Source organism: Mustela nivalis (genome assembly GCF_964662115.1).
Source record: "Mustela nivalis genome assembly, chromosome: 2".
Taxonomy (NCBI): Eukaryota; Metazoa; Chordata; class Mammalia; order Carnivora; family Mustelidae; genus Mustela; species Mustela nivalis.
Genome location: NC_139021.1, coordinates 106,510,248 through 106,530,360, shown reverse-complemented (window position 1 = coordinate 106,530,360; position 20,113 = coordinate 106,510,248).

Genomic DNA, 20,113 nt, shown 5'->3' with positions numbered 1-20,113 from the left:
TTCCCTAAAACACAAAGGCCTTTAGCCTACAGAAGAAAGATCAATTAAATCATAGTCTGAGTCCTGGGAAAAGGAAATGGAGACCACCACTGAAAATCTACCTTCCCCCATATCTTTCAAAGTGGATAAGAGCCCCAACCTGCAGAAGGCACAGTGGCAAATCCACAGGCTGGGGGTGCATAATGGAAACCCATTCAGCGTGAAGGAGGGAAAAAGGAAGCTCTATTTCAGGAAGAAGTGTAGGAACAATAGTGACATCCATATTCTTAAGACCAAGGTTCAATCTCTTTAAAAAGAAAAAAAAAATCCTTAAAAAAATGGGATTACCTGAAGCTGAGATTTAATTAGAAAATCAGGGAATTTCACCAACCAAATTTCATCCCCAGCAGCACACTAACTAGCCAAGAGTAAAAATATCAATGGATATAGCAGAAAGCACAAGAGTATTGGTCTTTCCGGAAGTTCAAATTAAAAACACGATGAGATGCCACAATCAGCACTGCTAAAACAAAAACAATAAATGTCTTACATGAACCTTTATAATTGCCATTCAAGCTGACAAAGAATGTAAACAGCCAAGATGTCCTTGAGCAAATGAAAGGATAAACACGCTGGACACCTTGTGTACTGGGCTGCGACTCAGAAAAAAAGACACGGTGAGCTGCTGAGTCACAAAACAACATGGCTGGGGGACTTTGGGGAATGCCTGCTTCCTAAGGATTGTGAGGTTTGTGCACATTTTACTGCCTTTCAGGAGATTTGGGGAATATGCCTTTTACTGTCTGGTGTAGAAATCAGCAAACACTTTCTGGGGTCCCCTATTCTCTCCAATTTATGATTTCAGCTCATGTGACTACTAAAATTTTTGTTAGTTTTATTTTCTTTCTGCATCCCAGCCTTTGCTGACAACAGGGGAAATAACAACTACTTGTTATTCGTTCTTTCCCGAAGTCTGCCGTCCTTGAAGTTTTAGCTCATTCAGTACTGCTGTTTCTACCTGCATCTCATGCCTTCAGACACCTAACTTTTCATGGTTTATTCTACTTTTCCTATTTGTGATTAGTGAAGGTCTGCCATGAGTAACTCTCTCATCCAGGAACATACATTTTTTTTTAAATTTCTTTTCACGTAACAGTATTCATTGTTTTTGCACCACACCCAGTGCTCCATGCAATCCATGCCCTCTATAATACCCACCACCTGGTTCCCCTTCAAAACCCTCAGATTGCTTTTCAGAGTTCATAGTCTCTCATGATTCACCTCCCCTTCCAATTTCCCTTAACTCCCTTCTCCTCTCCATCTCCCCTTGTCCTCCATGTTATTTGTTATGCTCCACAAATAAGTGAAACCATATGATAATTGACTCACTTTTCTTGACTTAATTCACTCAGCATAATCTCTTCCAGTCCCATCCATGTTGCTACAAAAATTGGGTATTCGTCTTTTCTGATGGAGGCATAATACTCCATAATGTATATGAACCACATCTTCCTTATCCATTCATCCGTTAAAGGGCATCTTGGTTCTTTCCACAGTTTGGCAACCGTGGCCATTACTGCTATAAACATTGGGGTACAGATGACCTTTTTTTTCACTACATCTGTATCTTTGGGGTAAATACCCAGGAGTGCAATGGCAGGGTCATATGAAAGCTCTATTTTTAATTTCTTGAGGAATCTCCACACTGTTCTCCAAAGAGGCTGCACCAACTTGCATTCCCACCAACAGTGGAAGAGGGTTCCCCTTTCTCCACATTCCCTCCAACACATGTTGTTTCCTGTCTTGCTAATTTTGGCCATTCTAACTGGTATAAGGTGCTATCTCAATGTGGTTTTAATTTGAATCTCCCTGAGGGCTAGTGATGATGAACATTTTTTCATGTGTCTGATAGCCATTTGTATGTCTTCATTGGAGAAGTGTCTGTTCATATCTTCTGCCCATTATTTGATATGATTGTCTGTTTTGTGTGTGTTGAGTTTGAGGAGTTCTTTATAGATCCTGGACATCAACCTTTTGTCTGTACTGTAATTTGCAAATATCTTCTCCCATTCCATGGGTTGCCTTTTTGTTTTGTTGACTATTTCCTTTGCTGCACAGAAGCTTTTGATCTTGATGAAGTCCCAAAAGTTCATCTTCAATCCTAATTATTTTCAAGAAAAGCTAAATTTCAAATCAAAACATAATCTGTATTTTGATTACAATATTAAGTACGATTATTTATTGGATTCTTTCTTCAGAAACTCACTTGATACGGTACTGTTCAGAGGACCCAATTAATGGAGATTATAGTTGGTGGAAAAAGTGATTAACAGCCATTTATTAGTGAATTTTGAAAATAGCATGGAGAGTTCTCTGAACTAGTTAAAGAATCCAAAATTGGGGAGCAGCAGTGTAACTCAGTTGGTTGTGTCTGACCCTTAATCTCAGCTCAGGTCTTGACTTCAGGGTGGTGAGTTCAAACCCCCTCTTGGGCTCCACTGGGTGTGGAGTCTGCTTAAAAAGAAAAAAAAAAGAATTAAAATTGGACTATCTGAGTCAGGAAAAAAAAAAGAGGATATTAAAAATGTAATATGAGTGGCTCACATCTCAAATTATTTCTATTAAAGTCTAGCAAAAATAAGCCAAAAATAGTTTATCTACTTAATGTATCATAGACATCGCTTAACAAACAAATGCTTGGTGAAAAGCCAATATAAAGGGGTGCCTAGGTGGCTCAGTGGGTTAAAGCCTCTGCCTTCAGTTCAGGTCATGATCTCAGGGTCCTGGGATGGAGCCCCTCATCTAGCTTTCTACTGGGTAGGGAGACTTCTTCCCCCTCTCTCTCTGCCTGCCTCTCTGCCTACTTGTGATCTCTGTCTGTCAAATAAATAAATAAAATCTTATAAAAAAAGGAGAAAAGCAAATATAAATAATGAGAAGGGGATCAATAATGCCAATATCTTTTCTATACTCACATATTTTTCATGCTATGAAGTACAGAAAAAATGTCCTTGATTTACTATAAGAAAGATGTTAAAACCTTGAGCAAAGGGGTGCACTACGTCTCTCCTGCTCCTCACTTGAGTCTGCGGCAGGTGCGAGGCCGCCCATGCACCGGGACCATCTGGCTGCAATGGCTGGAACAGCTCACGGACCGTAGGCTCGAGGGAGCCGAGTCGTCTTCGCTGCAGCAAGCATGCAGGAGGTGGGCTGCATCTCCATGGAGCAGTCGGTATGGACTAATTCCCTTACCCTCTGTGGTCTGGCGTGACACCAGCACTCCCACCGTCGCTGTTCCTGGACCAGAACCACCTGCAGGCCTGGCCTCTGCCCGGGGCGGGTTGACGGGGCAGTCCCACCCCTGGCAGTCTCTCCACACCCACAAGTAAGACATACTCAGGTCAGGACGGGAATGTTGACTTGGGAAAACCTACCAAGTGGGATCTGGAATCCAAAGAGGGGTTCCAAGTTTCAGTCCTGCAAATGCCCAACACTGGTACCTTGGCCATGGTGGAGTCTGGGACCTGTAAACTGTTATATGGCAAACACTGAAACGTGAGCCCCATTTAGTCCCAGGTGGGGACCTGGTCCCTTCCGTCTGATTTGGCTTTTTGCTAAAAGATCAAGAACTCTGAAGTAATATGGATTTTCCCCATCTATAATTTTTAAAACCTTGTTTCTGATTCTAAAAGTTCTTCATGGTTATAGGAAAATATTTGGGAAATACAAAATGATTTAGGCAGAAACATATGCCCTTCAAAACCCCAACTCTGGTAAATGAGGAGTTAAAGTCTTGGTACTTTTACTTCCAAAGTGCTTCAAGTTCATTTCCTTACCATTTTAGCACAGCTTTCTATATTGGACATACTTGTAATTAACACCACCAAAGTCTGAATGTGACAGCATTGAGAAGTGGGAATGGGGATTCAACTCCATTCAGGCAAGCTTCTGTGGTAGCTGAAGGAACTAAGGGGGTGCCTAGGGGACCATCTGCCCCCACCCTCACTTGCCTGAGCATCTGGGTCAGGGACAGGCTCTTGGAGAACAGTGAGGACACCTAGCTGTGTCCACAGTAAGCAGGAAGGGGTGTGGAGATCCCTCACACCTGCACTCTGGGGTCTCACACTCTGGGTTTCCCTGGGGAGAATGCTTTCTGCAACCTACCTGGAGTTCTCATCCCCCTGCCTCAGCTGCCTATTGAAGGGAACCCCACCAGGTGGGTCACAGCACATTTTTCTAATTAGATTTCCGGACTGCTCAACAAATGTTGAGTCAATAGCATAATCTTAAAATTCCTCTTTATAAAAATTGAGGTCGTGACCACTGGTGGTTCTGACCTGTGCCTGGCAGAGTCTTTTCCTTTCCTATGTGCTTCTCACCTCCACCACTGTTCCTGCCACTGACAGGGCTTACCTCCCCACGGATGCAGCTCCCTGTCCCAGGGATGGCTCCCTCCTCCTGGAGGAACCCCTCTCCATCATCAGCTAACATCCAAGGACACATCCAAGGACACTCTCTTAGAGGACACATTAAATTTAATATCTTTATCTTAGAAGAAAACATAAAAATATATCTTCATGATTGGGGCAGGCAATGACTTCTTAGATATGACACACAAAAGAAATGAAGAAAAAGAGGTAAATTGAGCTTCATCAAAATTAAAAACCTTTGGGCTGCTATCAAATAATTAGTATTATAAAATAAAGTAGAGACAAACCACAGAATGGGAGAAAATATTTACAAAGCGTATATCTGATAAGAGACTTCTCTCCAGAATATGTAAGATCTCATACAAGTCAATAATAAGATAACTAAACCAATGGGAAATGGGCAAAGGATGTGTATAGACCTCTCTCAAAGGAAAATATACAAATGGTAACTGGCACACACACACAAAAATGTGCAAAATCATTAGTCATTAGGGAAATGCAAACCATAATGAGATAAAACAATAATGAGATACCACTGGAGAAACACTAGGATAGCTAAAATAAAAAGAAAGAAGCAGGTGTTGGTGAGGGCATGAAGAGATGAGATCCCTTATACGTTGCAGCAGGAATATAAAATGATGCATCTGCTTCAGAAAACAGTTTGTTCCTCAGGATGTTAAACACAGATTTATCACAGGATGCAGCAGCCCCACTGGTAAACGTGTCCCCAAGAGGAGTGAGAACAGAGGTCCACAGGAAAACCTGCACATGAATGTTCACATCAGCATTGTCTATAAGGGCCCCAAAGTGGAAACAACCCAGTGTCCATCAACTGCTGAAGGCATACAGAAAATACAGTATACCCTCCAGTGAAATACTCAGTGTAAGAAGTACTGATGTATCCTACCACGTGGGCGGGCCCTGAAAAATACTATGCCAAGCAAGAGAATCCAGTCCAAAAAAGATCGTATGTTCTACGATTCCACTTGCACCAAGTTTCCAGAAGGGGAAAATGTCCAGAGACAGAAAGTGTGCTAATAATATTACTAAGGAGTAATAGTGAACAAGGGGAAAGGGGGAAGCATAGAGGATATGGCATACCTGCCCATGAGTGTAAACTTCCTTGGAAAAGAAATGAGAATGTTCTCAAATTAGAGTGTTGTGATGGTTTCGCACCCTGTAACTGTACTTGAAGAACACCGTGCACTTTAAGTGGGTGAATTTTATGGTATGTGAATTTTGCCTATTACAGTTTTAATTTGGCTTTTCCCACCAGAAACTAATATTTAGAAGAGCTGCCCTTTCCATCTGCTACTTTAGCAAATCAAGTCTCAAGACGTCTGTGGTCCTCAGGAACAATTCATTAAGAAATTACCACACCCTGCCCAGCACTGTCCGCAATAAGTTATCTTTTGGAGAGCCATGCATTTATGGTTAAATCCATAACAATTTAAGGAGATAAAATAAGAAGAATAAAGGGAGATCAATAGTTCTACAATTATCCGCAGAGCTGCAGCATAATTATATTCCAGACATCTACACCCTTAATGGACTTCTGATAAGAAGCCATGGATTAATAGTCCACATTAACTTGGGCTGAGTTGCAGAAGAAAATCTGCACTTATAATTGTGTCACTTTTGCCTGTTTTGCAGAATTCTATTCTAGACTGAAGTGCACTATGAAAAGATACATCTGTAATCAACCACCATTGAGAAGAAACATGAAAGAAACCACCTCATGTACACAACAAGATCAAAAACGAAAAAATCAAAAGATATGACAAGAAGTTTTTTAAGTCATGTACAAAGCCTATGTGAGGAAAACTATTCAACACAAGGTAAGTCTTCTTCATTCTGTTTATTCAATTTCTTTTTAGTCATGATATCTAATGCTTTGAAATTTCAAGTGATATTTAATAACCTTTAAAAAGGACTTTTTAAATTTATTAAAATTTAAAATTTATTAAATTTAAAATTTATTAAAATTTTAAATTTACAATTTCCATCTGTAACAAACATGACCTAAGTTAGGATGCACAGCTCTCAAAGTACATTTCAATAAATACTTTTCCTTCCTGGGCTGTCCACTCTGAACTTTAGACCCAAAGTGTATCAGAAGTGACAGTACAATTTAAAAGGCATGCATTACTTGGTAGATATTTTATGAAGACTATTTCTTTTCATCTCCATAAGAGCTCTAAAAAGAAGATTGTATTTCCACTATGTGAGAAAGAAAGCTACTTCCAAGATTTGGAAGCTCTGCTCCTGGGCGATGAACTCAGATCTGCCTGTCCCAAAGTCCCTATTCTTCCCACTTTCCACTGTCCGTTGGTGCATTAATCTAATAAATAGTATGGAAAATACGAAAGAGGAGAGCTTTGCTTCTAGGCTCGTTAGATCCTGAAGAAGATTTTCTGTTTTCATTGGTTCTTACTACTTAATCTCTCAGATCTGAATTGTAAATGTAGACTTCTTATCTTCACTATGAAGTTATAGACAGTTTGTGAGCAAAAGCAGTAATTCTACATTGTATCTTTTGAAGTGCCTAGAGCGAAGATGACAAAAGAATAGACTTGACAGATGCAGAGAAGTCTTTCAAGGAATATGGGTAGAAGGGAAAAGGAATCAATAATAATTTGACAGGAAAATCTGTCTTAAACAACAGATTTGTGAGATATACTCAGTGTAATTGAAATGTCAGTTATTCTTAAATTAATATATACATTTGAAGGGATCCCAGTTAAAACACCAACAGGTTTTGATCTCCCATTTTTGTTTTAGTGAGTGGTGAGGTCCTTTAGTCAAGCCAATTCCAACCTATTTGTAAATAGACCAAAAAATTTTCACAAAACCCTGAACAACAAGAGAGTGACATTGCCTACCAGGTAGTGAACATTTGCCCCCCTGTCCTGCGTGCTAAATGCCTTCATCCTATCCCAATGTTCCCCCAAAGTCCTAACCCGTTCTAGCATCACCTGTAAGTTCCAAATCTCATCCTCTAAATCATCCATGTCAGGCAGGAGTATGACTCTGAGTAGAGGCCACACTCAGAAAGGCTCCAACCGTGGACCTGTGAAGAGAGAAAATAGCTATCTTCTTCCAGAATAGCATGGTAAGGCAGGTACAGGATAGACATTCCATTTTCCATAGAGGGAAACTGAAAGGAGTAGAGGGGTCACCAAGTGAGTCCAAACTCAGCAGAGCAAGTTCCATTAAGGCTTGGAAGATCCTCTGAGTCTTGGTGCCTTGTCCCCAGGGCTTTTGGGGTGGCCCTGCTGGCCTGGCCTTGAGCCTCTCTGACCTCTGTCTCCATGTCCACATGTGTGTCTTTGGAGTCATTCTTCCTTGTTCCTGAAGGACAGCCTGTGTTTTCCCGCAGGTAGATCTGGAAGCCCACTTCCTGCTTCTAGAATCTCACAGGTTTTGGATAGCCTCCCTTCATTTATTCCTGTCTCTGTTCCTTCAGGAGAAGCTCGTGGTGTTTCTTCTTATACAACATTCCATGAAACCGTGCTGGTCTGTGGTATACATCGTGGAGCACCCATGCCATTAGACCTCTCCAGCCAAACCCCATCTCTGCTCCTGGCTCTGCTGAGATGTCTGAGTGGGCCCATGGGGCCCCAGATCATGTCTTCAGCAGAAGGTTGCCCAGCCTCACAACTTGGCCTTCTCTCCTGAGCATCCTTCATCAGCCATGGATGGCCTTGTTTTCCCACTCCCAACTGGGATTGGCTTGGGACTAACCCAGTCAAGCACTAGTCAGTCTTTGCTGAGCAACCCCTCCTCAATTTATCTCCTTATTCACACATTGCTACGAGCTGAGTGGAGCCCTGCTTGGAAATCTCTTCAGTTATCCTCAGGATCTCCTCAGCTAAATCTCAGCTACACCTCTCCATATTTGCCATCATAAATTGTTTTCCACTGGACAAAAGAACACAATTCATTTGAGTTTTCTGCCACTTTGCAATGAAGATGAACTTTTCTCCAATTTCGGATAACATGTTCCTCCTTTCCTTTTAAGACCTCACCAGAAGCACCTTTAACATTTGTATTTCTGCCAAGATTCTGGTCATCAACAACTCTATGTTCACAATGAGAAACTTTCTCTGCCATGCTTCTTCCCGAGTTGTCACCAGAATCTCCCTTAACATCATTCTTCCTTCCCAGTTCAGAAGCCACTTTGCTCAGGTGCTGCCATAACAAACAGTCACAAACTTGGTGCCTGAACAGAAGTGTTAAGGTTTTGATAGGATTAGGGCAAGCTGTTCCTTCTGGAGGCTCTGAGGCAATCATTTGCTCCACACTCTCTCATGGTTTCTGGGGGCTGCCAGCAACCCTTGTCATTTCTTGAACTGTTATTTGTTGTTGTTTTTTTAAGATCTTATTTATTTATATGACAGAGAGAGATCACAAGTAAGCAGAGAGGCAGGCAGAGAGAGGAGGAAGCAGGCTCCCCACGGAGCAGAAAGCCTGATGCGGGGCTCGATCCCAGGACCCTGGGATCATGATCTGAGCCAAAGGCAGAGGCTTTAACCCACTGAGCCACCCAGGCGCCCCTCTTGAACTGTTGATACATCACTCCCATCTCTGACCCTGTCTCCACGTGGCATTCTCTTTTGTGGCAAACATTTTTTCCCATTTTTTTTTTTATATTCACTATTTAAAGTATACTTCTTACAGAGAGAAGGGCCGCAAAATACAACCATATTTTACAATTAATTTGCAAGTGGAAAGTGTTAATTAAAATTTAAGGCTCTCGAAGTTTCTAATTAGCCTGTAAAATTCATTCTGCTATTGGGGTTGAGTTTTTATTTCTTTTCTTGGTTGTATCTCTAATTATAGACTGTAAACTAAAAGTTGGGTGTTTTTTTTTTTTTATATTTCACAAGAGCATTTTAAAAGAAAATCACCAAAGTTTTAAAAATGTAAGTGGCTTCCTAAGATTCAGTTGATGCAAATACTATTAGATAATTTGGTTTCACTGTGAAGTGAAAACTTCTAACAGAAATGGCTGAGCTTTTACTTTATGAATTGGAATTTAGGGAAAATAATCTCAAATATTGATTAGATTTAGTTAAATCATGGGCATAATTCCATCAGTTGGTGATAATACACAAATTTCATATTTTTTATCCAAGTAGCACAAGAATATGGCAAAAAGTGTGGGTTACCACTCTATTCTTATAAAAAGATTCATTTATTTATTTGAGAGCAAGGAGAGAGGGGTGGAGGGAGGGGGGAAAGGGAGAAAGAATCCCAAGCAGACTCCCCACTGGGCACAGAGTCTAAGGCGGGCTGGATCCCATGACCTGTGATCCTGACCTGAGCAGAAATCAAGAGCTGGATGCTTGGTGGACTGAGCCCCCTGGGTGTCCCCTCAATTTTTTGAATATACATCCAGGACTGATTTTTAAGATTACAGTCTTGCATAATAGGCAAGAAGCTGAAATAATGACTGAGTCAGAAATTAAGGCAACAGCAATTCATTGACTGGTCCCCATACATCAAGCACATTGATGTCCCTCGTCACAGCAGTGCTGACCCTTACTACTTCATTTTTTAACCACATTCATATGTACCTAGATAACACAGCATCCAGAGCCAGTAGATGTATCTACATCCTGAAGGCACCGAATTTTAGCATACAACTCAGTAATGCCTAGTCACTCTGGAGGGCTGTCAATATGACCACTGTCTCGTTTGAAAGCATTTCCAAAGAGGCTCGCACTCCCGTGCTGTTGGCTTCATTCCCACTCCAAGCCGAAGTGAGGGCTAATGTACTTCCTGTCTCTACAGGCTTGCCTTTTACAGACATTTCATATAAATGGAATTTCACAATCTGTGCTTTTTAAAAATGTACTTAGCCTGATATGTTTTGAGGTTCATCTCCATTGCAGGATGGATGCGCACTTGGATTATTTCTACTTTTTGGCTCTTCTAAATCATGCTGCCATGAACATTCATGCACACATCTCTGTACAGACACATATTTTCATTTATCTTGGATGGATATTCAGGAAAGTCATTGCTGGGTGATCTAGTAAATTTACATGTTCATTTTCAAATAACTGACAGATTGTTTTCCACGGTGGCTGCACCTTTTTGTGTTCCCATGAGCAATGAATGAGGGTTCCAATTTCTCCTCAGCTTCTCCAACACTCATTCTTGACTTATATTTTTTTCACTTTATTTTTTTTTAAGATTTTTATCTACTTATTTGACAGAGAGAAAGAGAGCACAAGCTGGGGAGCAGAAGGAAGAGAGAGAAGCAGACTCCTCTCTGAGCAGAGAGCCCAATGTGGGGCTTGATCCCAGAAACCAGGATCATGACCTGAGAAGACAGACGCTTCATCCACTGAGCCACCCAGGTGCCCCTGTCTTTTTTGCTGTGGTCATCCTTGTAATTATGAAGTGACATCTCATTGTGGTTTTTATTTTCATTTCTCTGATGAGAATTCTGCCTTGGGCTCGTTGGCCATTCTATATACATATGCGTTGATGAAATGTCTATTCAAATTTTTAGCTTATATTTTACTGCCTTTTTGTCTTGTTGGCAAAAAGGCAGTAAAATGTGTTTTAATTGGGATGCCTGGGTGGCTCAGTTGGTTGGACGACTGCCTTCGGCTCAGGTCATGATCCCGGAGTCCCAGGATCGAATCCCACATCAGGCTCCCAGCTCCATGGGGAGTCTGCTTCTCCCTCTGACCTTCTCTGCGCTCATACTCTCTCTCACTGTCTCTCTCTCTCTCAAATAAATAAATAAAATCTTAAAAAAAAATGTGTTTTAATTAGTCAATTCGTTGACTAATTGAGCTGCAAGCTTTTAGAATCTATTTGGGATGCAAGTAATTTATCATAATATGTTTTCAACATTTTTTCTTCCCATCTAGGACTTGATTTTCACTTATTAATGGTGTTCTTGAAGTTCAAAATTTTTTCATTTTTATGAATGCGAATTTGTCTTTAATCACATGTGTTCTTGGGGTTGTAGTAAGACTGTCTAACCTTAGTCCCTATTCTGCTGAAAGTGGAAACTGAAGTTTCATGTGGCCCAGGAGATGCTCAAGGGCACACATGTGTTCACAGGCAGGAAGTTGTCCCTATGCCATCTCTCCTCTGTGCTCACTGCTACCAGGATTCAATTCCTGGGAGCCCAGATGGGGGACGTCTGACCCTGCGCCTGCGATTTCCCCAGTGGTGGACATATTTTGAGTGACTCAAGCCCAGGAAGAAGGAACAGACCTGTCTTTTCAGAAAACACCTCAAGCTTCTTCTGTACCATGTGAAATAAATGTTTTGTGAGCAAATACATCCTATAAGAAAGTTTCTGATGATCCCTTCATCACCCTAAAGTAAAATGAACAATGCTCTTCTCTGATTTTAAGATACAAAAAGTATAAATGTAAGTTAAAAAATTGGCCTTTAAACCTTTTTTTTTTTTTTTTTTAATCTATATAAACAAACGCTAGGAGTGCCTGGCTCAGTCAGTTGAGCACTGGGCTCTTGATTTTGGCTCAGGTCAAGATCTCAGGGTCATGAGATGGAGTCCCTCGCCAGACTCTGTGTGGGGATGGACTCTGCTTCTCTATCTCTCTCTCTGCCCTTCCCCCAACTCACAAGTCTCTCTCTCTCTCTCTCTAAAATAAATAAATAAATCTTTAAAACTTTTCTATAGGAAAACCAGGGGACCAACTGTTAAGTTTAAAGTAATCAAAAATTTCAACTGCATTACCCAAATTATTATAATGTGCCAATAATTAAGGTCAGTCACAGTGTATGTTGGTTTAATGTTAAAACTAACTAAAGAGACTTTACGAAGAATACGTGGAGGAGACTAGCTCATGTTGTGAATTTAGGAAGCATTTCAAATATGTCCTTGTGGAAGGCGGCCTCAAAAGTGACCCCAATGACCCCTACCTGCTTGTATACCCACCCCCTGAAATCCCCCCACGTCTTGGACATGGGCTAGGCTGAATGACCTGCTTCTAACAAATACACAGCAGAAGCACACACACAGCACTCACAGCACTGCCAAGGTAGGTGACAACATTATGTCAGCATGCCCCTGGCCCTCCCTCTCTTGAGCACTTGCTCTGGAAGAAGCCAGCGGCCATGTTGTGAGCTGCCCCACTGATATGCCACGTAGTAAGGCCCTGGTGTCTCTGGCACACAGCCAGAAAGCACCCGGGGCCAAGGAGTGCCAATCTCCAGTCCTGGGACTGATCAGGTCTCTAAAGGGATCCTCATATTTGAACCAACAGGAAAAAGTCCTATCCTTTAAGTCTGTATGACTTTTGGATAAACCACATATTCAAATTAAGTGGAGTTCAATCAGACCAGGAGCGGGCGAGAGGACTTTAAGTATTGCATCATGATCCAAGCACGCTACAGGTAAGGGCTAATGAGAAGTGCTTTCAGCAGCAGCTGTCACTCCACCAACCTCTGGGGGTGTGGGTGAGCTCGGATTCTGCCACGAGGACATCACACTCAAGGCAACACCTGGCATCTTAATTATTGAAGGGCTGCACAAGGATCTCTCGTTCATGCAAACTGCACGCTTGTAATTCTTGACAACCGACGGTTAGAGGTAAGGGGTTCATTTATATTCTCTTGACCAGCAGTTGTGTAGATGAGGGCACAACTTAAGATCGAGCAATTAGAGGGAGTGAGATTTCTTCTAACTTATCTCTCTTCAGTTATGTTATCAGGAATGATTCTAATGACTCCATGTGACTAGCATCATAGTAACAAAGATGGAAATATATAAGGCATCTTATAAAGCAGCGCTTCTCAAAGCACGGCATCTTTTCTTAGAAAACCAAGTGCCCTGTCTCCACCCCCAAACTACTGGACCAGTAGAGGAAAAAGTCCCCATTGTTTTCAAGAATGACGTTTGGTTACCAGGACATCATCAGGATAGATCAGGGTGCTGACTGAGAGGCCAGTTTCAAAGGGAAGAATTCTGTCTTTGTAGTATGAACACTGAGGTCATGCATCTAGCAAAACAAAAACACTCCAGTAAACCAGGTTTTTAAAATAGCTTCTTTTTACATCATTATGAAAGATTTTCTGAAAGAAGTGGAAGGAGTTTGGATGGGACATTTATGACTCATGTATTTTTGTTTTGTTTTATTTTGTTTTGTTTTGTTTTACAGTGGGTTCAATACCACTCAGAGCACACTGGTTCTCTACGACCAGGCAGGTCCAGGAACAGCCTTCCCTGGCTCCTCTTGAGAAATGTGGTATTGTCGGAGTCTTGCCAGTGTCCAGATTGTAGAAGAGCTGAGGTGAAGGGCGTGAGGCTGAGGGCTGGTCCACCCATTCCTTGGGTTCAAGGATGAGAAGGGCAGATCCTGTGTGAAGGGCTGTGGGCACAGGGGCCGTTCTGATGGATCAGGACTTGAAGGAGCTCAAATGAGAAGTTCTCAGAAGGGAAGGATTGAAACAAATTTTCCCTTCTTCCCCCAATGAAGATGTGTGTCTCTCTTCTTATTTCTTCATGTTTCTGAAAAGATTTTGAGTTGTTTTTCATTTCTGCTGCAAAGGCAAATTTTCTGTCAAATAAAAATGTGAACTGAGAAAATTAATAACTAAGAGAAAAGGGGTGAGGTGGGAAGAGGTCTGCACAGAATGACCTGCAGGCTCAGGCTGACCTGCTGTTTTACTATCTCACAATTCAGTCCTGAGGGAGGTTCTGGGGCCTCGGAGGCATTTTGCTGTCTTCTCCAACTGCAGACAACTTTCATCATCTTTCCCTTCTTCTACGTACTTCAGTCCTCCCCGTATTATGGTCAGAGACATTCCCATTTCTAGATTTCTAGAGTGGAGTCATATGATTGTTTCCTTTTACTCATGCCCTTTATTCAGCTGTCCTGTTTGCCCTTAACTCCCCATGGCCTGACCCCTACAGAAGCCGAGACCATGGAGGATGACATCAGGAGGAGCTTGATGAGGACCAGGCCTAGGAAATACCACCGGATCAAAGGAGGAGGTTTTGGGTAACACCTCAGAGAGGAACCCCTGGAAAGGGCCATGAGGAGGGGGAGTATCAAAGCCCTGTAAGATACTATCACTCTGGCTATTCAACATGAATATCTACAATCACCATAATTGGGTTATGAAAAAGGAGCATATTATACAAACACATATAGAGAATTGTTTTACTGCATTTCTACTATACGTATAAAAATTCTATTTAAAATTCTATGAGCACAATTATATATTTTAATTTTCTTTTCAGTAATGTGTATTTTAGCTCCTTAAAAGTACTTTTTCTAGGGGCACCTGGGTGGCTCAGTTGGTTAAGCATCTGACTTTTGGTTTCCGCTCAGGTCATGATCTCATGGTCGTGGGATTGTGCCCCGAGTCGGTCTCTGTGCTCAGAGGGGTCTGCTTGAAGGTTCTCTCTCCTTCTCCCTCTGCCACTCCAGCTCATGCTCTCTCTCTCTCTCTCTCTCTCTCTCTTTCAAATAAAAAAATCTTAAAACCAAATGAAACCGAATAAAACAAAACCTTTTCTGGCTACTGTACACATGCCCCAAGGTTGTTAACCCAGAGAGCCACTGGCCTAAAGCCACACATGTTTGGTCTGATGCACCACTGCCTTTCAGCTCTTGTGGACTCCATTCTCCCATCTATTTTTCAGGGTCACAGATTCTAAGAGGCTTTGCCACAACATCCCAGGGTCCCAGAGTAGCCACATCACAGCATGACATCCATATGTATGGAGACAACCACAGTCCAACTCCAGAAAAAAGAGTCACAGGGCATGTATCAAGGAAGAAATAGAATTTTATGTTTGCATTTTAAGTTTAGGAACCATCAGAAGTACTTGTATTGGCACTGGCTTGTTGTCAACAGAGTAACAGGGAGACAGCAGAGAAACCCTATTTCAAAAGCTAAAAATCTCACTAAATCCTTAAGATGTTATGAAATAAAGCTTTGATTCTGGTACACAAAGCAGGCCCTGGAATTTTTCCTGTGCCCTGCATAATACTTTCTAGCAGATAGGGCTTACTTTTTGGTGTTGTTATTAGTTACGTTCCTTTTCCCTAGTTTTTGGTTGACTTTATTATTTTGCTTTATTTTTAAAGCTTACAAAATGAAGGGTGTAAGCTATGCAGAAGATGTAAGGGATAAAAATAAAGAAACACCCATGCATAACTCCTCTGCCTAAGACAGAAAACTCAGCCATGTCTTCGCAGACCTTTATTGGTCCATCTCTACTCCCATCCTGTTGGTTATCCCCATTGTTCCTCCTCATAGTTTACTTGATGGGAATATACGGCTGAAGAAAATATCACTTTGAGTTGCATACTTTGAAATTTAAATAGAGGGAACCATATACTGTGTGTATTCTTTGACTTGCTTTCTGGCTCAGAATCATGTTGATAATATTAAATCTCATAAACTTTCATTGTGGTCTATGGTCATTGCTTTATTATATCTCATCATAAAATTATATTAAGCAAATGCATCCATTCTAGTTGATTGGATTGGGTCTTTCCCCCATTTTTCATATTACAGTGAAAACAGCTATGCATCTTCTCAGGATCTTGGAGACGGGGCTGAAATTTATTTAGAGAATATACAATAGGAATGGCTGAGTCCAAAATTTGACACATCTTCACATCTACGAAGCTTCAACAAACTGTTTTCTGAGATGGCTGTGTCCTCATGAGCAGTTAAAAGGCTCTGGAAGTCCATGTTGCTATGTAGAGTTGATAGTGTTGCTTTTTTTAATTGTGTCCAACTTGGTGGTTGGGAAATGGGATCTATGTTTTAATCTTCATTTCCTTCATTACTAAGGCAGCAAATAAAGAAAAATAATTTTTTAAGTATTTTATTTATTCATTTGACACACACAGAGAGAGAGAGAGAGAGATCACAAGCAGGTAGAGAGACAGAGAGAGGGGGAAGCAGGCTCCCCGCTAAGCAGAGAGCCCAATGTGGGGCTCAATCCCAGGACCCTGGGATCATGACCCGAGCTGAAGGCAGAGGCTTTAACCCACTGAGCCACCCAGGCACCCCTAAAGAAAAATAATTTCATTTAGACAAACCAAGAAGGAAAAATGGGAGGGGGCTACCTCGGATGAAGGATCAAATTGGGTGTCTCCTGTGCAGAGTCATCTATGTAGACATGAGAGACGAGATGGGCTGTGCCAGGTAACCAGCCGTGGGCAGGGGGCTGCAGACAGAGGGAGTGGTTTCTAGCAGTTCCAAGAGGCAAAACCCTCTTTCCTTTTAAGTGCTGTAAGTATTCTTAGCTGGTAAATAAGAGACCTTGCCAGACAGTTTTCATCTAGATTAAGAGACTAGGGAGAAAAGGGAGAATGTAGGGAGACATACTTTGTGCCTATTTATTCTCTTAACTGGGGTGAATTACTTTGCACTGTAAGAAAAGGAAAATCACACATAAAAACAAATTTTTAAAATCCTTGAGAAGAATTAATCTGGCATGAATCATGCAATGTTTTAAGCTTAAAAGAATCATTAAGAGCTTTCTAGATTTGGAGAAATATATACATATATATAGTCGGTCATATTTTAGATCTACATGACTTGCCTGTGTTAAATCTAGATGAAGCATTTCTAGCCCATTGGAGATGCTCCTTCTTGTTCCCAAGTTCCATTATATGTAGCTGCAATGGGTCATTCCCTATCACTTGAATGTTGAGTCGAACTGAGTGTCACCATTCACTCCTGGAAAAGGACCCACCTTTAATTATCAGTGGAGTCCAGAAGAGCCCAATGGGGAACCTTTCTAGTTTTTCTTAGTCACTTTGCATTCTCTTGGGAACAGATGCCGGGATGGAACCAGTCATATGAGTGATTTGCCAGGGAGATGCCTGTGGAGAATGAGGAAGCAGGAGTAAGCGTGGAAAGCGTTCCTATTTCGATGCAGGTCTGATGACCGAGGAGACAGGATGAGGCAGGATTGGACAAGAAGAGCTTTGGACTTGACTGCAGTTCAGAGACAGCTTCAGCCAGGCTGATGCGGAGTCTGGAGTAAAGGCACCCTCCAGAGAGACCCCACATGAGGCCAGGAGAGCCCTGCTCCACCATCCAGTCATTGGCTGAGAGAAGCCTTGGGAGAATATGGCCCCAGGATGGAGGTGAGTGGGGACCCAGAAGTCCCAGAGGTACCTAGGCTGGAGGCTGTCACTTTCCCATGCCTCTCACAACAGGTTCTTTTGAAAGGGAGAGCTGAAAAACGTATCTCCATAACTGCCTCACTAAGAAATATAAACCTATTAAACTCCCCATACAAAGAAGCTCACAGTCTTTAACGTCTGCATAACAATGAAATATCATGAATGTATCGGGCTCCTAAACTACATGTGGGCCTACCAGTTATGACATCCAAGAGCATCTCACTGGTGTTCCTAATGACATCGAAATGAAATGAGGGTTATTTGCCTGGTTCAAGGGATTATTTTTTAGAACTTTGTGTTGTTTGCAAACAAATTAAGGAAGATATTTTTTAAATTTACAAATTAAACTGATGTAGAGACATCTGTTAGTACCCTATAGCTTCAGTTCTCTATTTGTCTGTAAGCACAGTGATTCCCTTTCATGTTCCTATCCTCAGCACTGAGTTGGTTTGCTCTAAGTAGATTTTCTTCTGCATGAGCACGTACTCATTATTTATTTGGACTTCACATAAAATGGTTGCTATCCTTGACCCAGTGGTCCCAAACCACTCACATGGGTCTAGAATGTTCTGTTCCTAGGGATGCTGTCATATGATTGCAGAAGCCAGGCCTCCTGCATTGTTCATTCATTATGTGACATTCAGATTTCTCAGACTCATCTGCTTCATTATCTTATTCCTACTAACCACACAACCCATCAAAGCAGAAGAACACAAAAATTGGATTCAGACAAAAGAGGCCCAGCTTAACCAAGAGACTGGTTCTTCCTCCTCCCTTTGTTTGCAATGTTCAGTGTATCTACTTTACAATGGGAAAGGAGTGGAATGGCTCACTTACACAGAGTAGGAGTTAGTGGAGAAGAATCATTAAATAGTGAGAGGAAGGGTAACCTTGTGTTAGGTTGGCCATCTGTGTGGGAGAGGAGAATTATGAATCCCTACAGGAGATTTGTCTAACAGAGGCCATGCAGTTGGGAAGAGCAGAGAGCCCTAGAATGACATGCATCTGTGATGCCCACCACGTGACATGCCTTCCCCCAAACCTCTTTATGTCTTATTAGAACCTCTTACTACTCAGCATGGTTGCCTGCTTAGTCCCATGACCACCATAAAACTTCTGGAAAGATAATAACTTTCCAGTTGGAACATAAGTATTGTTAGCTCCCCCGATGGCCCCCTTCCAGGTCCATGACTCATGGTTTGCTACCTTTGTCCTGAATGGCTCTCACTGATAACTTGATCTACCTTTGCTCCTGTCAAGGCCACTCAGCACCCTTTAATAGAAACAAAGAATGTTCAATGACAGTTGCAAAAAGACCAACTAAAAATAGAACCCAAGTCACTATTAGAAGGCTAAATAATTAACTAAATAATTAGCTACTTTCAAAATCAAAGTCGACCCCCCAAAGCCAAGGAAACTCCCTGACTGACAAATGCACTAAGACAGCCACTTTCCAAGGAGACTCCTCCTCCACCACCACACACTGTCCCCTGCTCAATCTTCTGTAGAGACAGAAACTTAATGGACACAACACACTGCAGCTGCTAACACCTGAGGCTGAGAAGCTCCTTGGAAGGATGAGGCAGGAGGCTTCACCACTCAGATGGGTTTTGGAGACACCCAAATTGGCCACTGGGTCTCTTCTTGGTCTTTCGCCCAAAATTTAGCCCACAGCCTTCATAAAATTACATGTTAGCCCAAAGGAAATCTCAAAGATCTTCTCCACAAATATTGGTGGTAATGGTAATAACTAGCTCTTCTGCACAACCAGAAATAGGCACCATGTGTTCTCATTTATGGACTTTTGTCTGATGCATGTAGAAGTTTTAGAATTAAAGCTCTTTATTTATACCTGTCTGGATGTTTTTGTGTCTACACATATGTAATAGTTTCCTGCCTTTGGATGGTATTACAAAATTACACCATAAATTTCTTAAAAGAACTTTTATTTTAATTGCTGCAATGATAAATAAACACATACAGATTGAACAGTTCTAAAATTCCCAGAAATTTGGGAAATTTAACTTTTAACACTTTCACATGCTTTAAAAATATTCTTATACAAACTGACTCAATGATTTTCAAAATTCAAGTTTCCATAATTTGGGTAGGTCTTTAGCAATCAGGACTAGTTTGATATTGCCGGTTGAAACACTGGCATTTCTAGCATCATACATTTCTATTCTATTTGGGTACATTCTTCCCAAAATTACAAAGGTTTTCTGATTAAATAAACCCGCCTGTGGCTACAGCTGTTTCAGACTATCAAAAATGCAAATTTTTCCTTAACCAAATTGAACCTTCTTCTGACCAACCTTATTTCAACAGTACTTACGATTTGTAGTATAAAAATAGTTTCCAAGCTCTTTACATAACCTAAAACCTTAAAGTTATGCTAACCTGAGTTAATGGTTTTCTTTAGATACCTAGGTCACTTATAAAGAAGAGAAAATACTGAAACTTAATTACTAAACTTAATTAATTCTATATGCTTTTTGTCTCTAATTTTTACATGGTACAGACTGGGATAAGATTTCAGAATTGCATTCA